Below are 5,724 nucleotides of genomic sequence, written 5' to 3' on the forward strand. Positions count from 1 at the left end.
CACGGACGTTTATTTTCGGTCATAAGAGACGGTAGCAGCAACATTATGTACAGAATAAGTAAAAAAAAAATATGTATAAACAAAGCAAAAAAACAAACAAAAAAACAATCATTGTTGAAAAGCTGCTCCAGAGCCCTCAGGACCTCAGACTGGAGCAAAGGTTCACCTTCCAACAGGACAACGAACCTAAGCACACAGCCAAGACAACGCAGGAGTGACTTCGGGACAAGTCTCTGAATGTCCTTGAGTGGCCCAGCGAGAGCCCGGACTTGAACCCGACCAACATCTCTGGAGAGACCTGAAAATGGTTGTGCAGCAACGCTCCCCATCCAACCTGACAGAGCTTGAAAGGATCTGCAGAGAAGAATGGGAGAAACTCCCCAAATATAGGTGTGCCAAGCTTGTAGTGTCATACCCAAGAAGACTGGAGGCTGTAATCGCTGCCAAAGGTGCTTCAACAACATACTGAGTAAAGGGTCTGAATACTTATGAAAATGTGACATTTTTTATGTGTAATACATTTTCAAAAATGTTGCTTTGTCATTATGGGGTATTGTGTGTAGATTGATGAGGGGGGAAAAACAATTTAAACCATTTTAGAATAAGGCTGTAATGTAACAATATGTGGAAAAAGTCAAGGGGTCTGAATACTTTCCGAGTGCACTGTACACCAGAGATAGCGTTAATGCCTGGGCCTGCTTCAGAAATTAATTTGCTGCATTACCCCTGTTTAATGCAAGCAAGCCAACTATCACATACACACACACACGCACACGCACACGCACATGCATACACACGCAGAAACAAATACACAGACACTCTCTCTCTATCTCTCTTGCTCTCTCTCTTTCCTTCTTCCTCTCTATATGTCTCTCTCCCTCTCTCTCTCTTGCTCTCGCTCTCTTCCTCTCTCTATCTCGCTCTCTCTTTCTCTCTCACCACCACTTATAGAAATGCAGGAATTAAAAGGCTGATATGTGTTGTGTGATTACACCAGATTATTAACAGAACACAGGAACATCTGCATGCATTAGAACCTAGGAGGTGATTCATCATAACACTGGGGGCTCACACACTGCATCACTTTCAACATGGAGAGGAAAAAAATAGAAAAAAATAAGGAGGAATGGAGAGGAGGAGAAAGACGATAAGGAGGATGCCCTGAGCCGTCTGTGTTCTACCATGTAGAATTAAGTTTCAGAAGGACATATATATATATATATATTTATATATATATATATACAGTATATATATAGAGAGAGAGAGAGGAGCAGAGAGAAGACAGATGGAGAGATAGAGAAAGATAGTGTGAGGAAGAGAGGCAGAGTGGTCAGGGGGGTTGTCAGGGCAAAGTCAGGTCATCATGGAGATAAGCCTTAGAGAGATCGATAAGGGGAACCATTAAAACTGTTAGCTGACAAATAACCAGGGGTGGAACGTTATTAGATACGTTTCGCTGTTCACAGACCGACCAGGACCACGGTGTCCTTAGGACATGAATAGAAATGCATTTTGCCCAACAAGCCTTTCAGTATAATATAGGCTAAATGATAATGATTTGGACAAGAAGGTCTTTGTCTGGCTGAGCTAAACTGTCAAACAGTCACTCTGTAATTGGGAAGCCTGGTGGTCTGGTGTTAGTTGTCCGGTGTCTTATCTTACAGTAAATTCTGTTGCAGGAACAAATGAATCATTTAATACCAAAGGCCTCGGGATCCTCTAATGACTTTACTCCTTCTCACTTACACACTACCACATGCACACACACACACAAACACACACACATTTGATAAACACACATACACACAGGCACCCCCCACATACTCTCCCTCCCTACCTTCTCTCTCCCGCTTCCTCCTTCTTCCCACCCTCCCCCTTTATTGTTGGCGTGGACATATTACTCTCCTCCTTGGCCTTGTTTACGTGCTCCCTCCATCATGTGACAGCCTGGGCAGGCGATTAATGTTGTTCCCCACGCCCATTCAACCTACTCCCTCGGACTCCTCTTCTCCCGCTCCACTACCCCTCCCTTCCTCTCCACCTCCCCAGACAGCATACTCTCTCCCTCCTCCTCTCTCCCTTCATTATCTTTCACCTCCCTCTTCTTTTCCACCTTTCTCTACCATCTCCTCTCTCTGCCTGGTACGTTGTCTGTATACTCCTGTTACCGTCTCCTCTCTCTGCCTGGTACGTTGTCTGTATACTCCTGCAGTCTACAGCCTGTTACCGTCTCCTCTCGCTACACCGCCTTCCTCCAGTGCCTCTTAAATGGCCAGAGAGGCTCTTGGATATATCACTGACTCCATTAAACAGAGCCCATTAGTGCTCACACACACACATGCTCACACACACACAGTTACATGCACACATAAACACATACGCATGCACACACACAGAGTGAGGATGAGCGGGGTGGGCAAGGGCAGAGTACAGCAGGGGGGATTTGGGTCGGTTGGCAGAATAGGAAGTGGGTGGGTCAAAGACACAGTTCACTGCACCCTAATGTTCAGAAGATGGAGATTTTAAGCAGACATGTTTACTTTTGCCATCCATCTTGGGATGGAGGAATGGGCCCTGGCCATTAAGTGAATTACCTCACATGCTCCTATTCCTCTCAAATGTTTTTGGACCGAGAGAGTGTGTGGAGGAGAGGAGAGGGAGAGTGTGTGGAGGAGAGGAGAGGGAAAGTGGTGCATGTTACACTGTGTGAATAACACATGAGAGAGAGAGAGAGAGAGAGAGAGAGAGAGAGGAGAGAGAAAAATAGAGAGAGAGAGTGGTAAAGAGAGAGAGAGAGAGTGGGAGAAAAAGAGAGAGAGAGAGAGCGCGTGAAAGAGAAAGGGATAGAGAGAGAAAAGAAGTGATGATGAACAGAATAACTAGAATTGGAAAAGGAATACGGAAATTAAAAAGAGATATAAAAGTAGGGAAATGCATAACGCACATTGGAGAAAAGATTGCATACCTGGCTATCATATTCATTGCTTATAAACCCCAATTGAACCCCCCATCCCCCACAAATAAACCACATACCAAAATGCTCATGACCTCCATGAGTCTAACGGCCCAACCAAAAGGCATTGGTAACACTTTCTTTGAAGGGAGCATACATCACACAATTGTATCAGCATACATGTACATGCTGTACATCACTCATAACACATTCATGAATGTGTAGGTAACATTTCAATCTGTGTACCCGCTACCCTCTCCTTAGAGACTACCTTCCTAAGGGTATGACTGTGTGATGTAGACAGAGTTGCATACTAAACAGAATATCACCTACATCATCTTCCACTATAATAATAAAATAATGTGTCATTTAGCAGATGATTTTATCCAACACGACTTACAGTCATGCGTGCATGCATTTTACGTTTGTGTGGTTACAAGCACCATGCTCGACCAACTGAGCTACGAAGGACCACAGTGTTGCATGTTGAGAGAAAGAGAGTTGAGAAAAAGTGAAATTTGCATGTCTTTCCCAGCCTTAGAGCCGTAACCCAGTGAAGCGGATGAACGAGCAAGTGAGTCGACGAGCATCCCGACGACCGAATGAGCGGACGCATCCATTCCACTTTACCAAACCAGCTGCCTGCCTGCAGACCATGCATGCCCAATTATGGCAGGGCCAAATTAAAATTGCGGTGTAAAAATCTCAGAGTCAAATTTAAATGTAAAACTTGTCGGCATCCAGGGGACCATGGAGCATTGTAATGAAGCCATTCTTGAGGATTAATATGCTGGGTAATTACAGGACCTCTTCTTTCTCCTCCACACCCTTTTTTAATCAACAGAGCTAATTACTAAACCCGGGATGGAGGGAACAAATAGGGATAGGGAGAGAGAAAGAGAGGTGGAGACGAGGGAGAGAGAGAGAGTGAGAGGAAGAGAACGAGAGGGAGTGAGCGAAGGAGAGCGAGAGAGGAGGGAGAGGGAGTGAGCGAAGGAGAGCGAGAGAGGAGGGAGAGAGAGAGAGAGAGGGAGAGCGAGGGAGGGAGAGAGAGAGGCAGAGAGAGGGAGAGAGAGAGGGAGAAAGGGAGAAAGGGAGAGAGAGAAGAGGGAAAGAGAGAGAGGGAGAGAGAGAAGCAGGAAAGGAAAGAGAGAGAGGAAGTGAGTGAGCAGGAATTAGAATTAGAAAATGCAGTAAGGGTAGTAATTTACCCAGAGAAAAGTGAAGGTTATAATCAGGATTAAACTATGATTAGAACCACTGGTGATCATGCTCACACATGCACTAATACGCATCTTAGTATTGCAGACCCAAGATCATATCGGTTCCTAGAAGTCCACAGGTGTCTTTCAGAGCAGCAGAGGGATGTTTTCCATGAAAATAAGGATTTTAACTGTTCTGAAACAGTGTACAGTGTACTTAATTAACCTCTTCTACATAGTTTTTATGGTAATTTCCGCATATTTTTTGTTTGTGTGTGGTGTGTGTGTGTGTGTATGTGTGTCGTGGTTTGTGTGTATGTGTGTGTATTCACAACCTTAGCAGATTCCCTAACACCAAAGCAAAGCCCAGAGCCTACTACCATAATTGCCACACTGTCAGCAGCACACCAGTCACCTAAAAAAAACACACACACACAATTACAGTGAAGACAGAGTAACACTGTTACACATCGTCACACCCTGCCGCATACTGCCACATTGTCAATGGCATAACACTTTCATACAAAAGAAAAGTAAAACCTTAACTCTGCAGTAGCTGAGATCTTGGGTGTTGTGAAGTTTTGTGAAGTTTTGTGAAGGTGTAGTAGACTGAGACAGTGTAGTAGTTTTGTGAAGGTGTAGTAGACTGAGACAGTGTAGTAGTTTTGTGAAGGTGTAGTAGCTCCTTTCCCTCGTCTCTCCTCTTCCCTCTCCTCTCCTCTCCTCTCGCTCTATAGCTCTGTTCTGGTAAGTTCTGCAATCTGGCTGACAGGCAGGTCTGTGCTGGGCGGGCAGCTTGGCTTTTATGATGAATGTGATGTCGCTAAGATGAGTTAAGCTTTCAAACAGCGGATTTAATGTCATGGATCGGGCTGGTCACCCGCTTCACTTAGCCATGCAGGAGACTGCAGATCCACCGCCACACGAGAAACAACTAGGCTAGCATTCAGACAAGCATGACCTGTCTCACAAGTCAATCACTACATTCCGACCCAATACAAAACTAATACTACCACTATCCACACAGTCTAATCACCGATCCACCGACCCACAACTAAACGGTATACTACTCTATCACACAGTTCTCAAATACACTTACACCGCAGTCCCAAACATAAACTATTACTACGCTATTGCACACAATGTCGTAATACATACACACCCCCCGACCAAAACGTATTTTGACTATAACATAGCTACCAATACATCACACACAGCAATATTAACAGAACGCTACCAGTAGCACACAAAACTAGTACACAATATAACACAGTCTACTACACAGAACAATCACAAATACTATACTACAATATCACACAAGTCTATAACAGAACAACACAAACTAATACTACAACATGCATCACAGTCTACTACACAGAACAACACAAAACGTATACACTATCAACAAGTCTACTACACAGAAAACAACCATAAACTATACTTACACTATTCACATCAAGTCTAATACATATCAGCGACCCACACTAACTATACTTACACATATCACACAAGTCTGACTACATCAGAACAACGACAAAACTCCATACTACACTATCACCAAGTCTATAA

The sequence above is a fragment of the Salvelinus sp. IW2-2015 genome, linkage group LG4q.1:29, assembly GCF_002910315.2.
Source record: "Salvelinus sp. IW2-2015 linkage group LG4q.1:29, ASM291031v2, whole genome shotgun sequence".
In the NCBI taxonomy this organism is placed as follows: Eukaryota; Metazoa; Chordata; class Actinopteri; order Salmoniformes; family Salmonidae; genus Salvelinus; species Salvelinus sp. IW2-2015.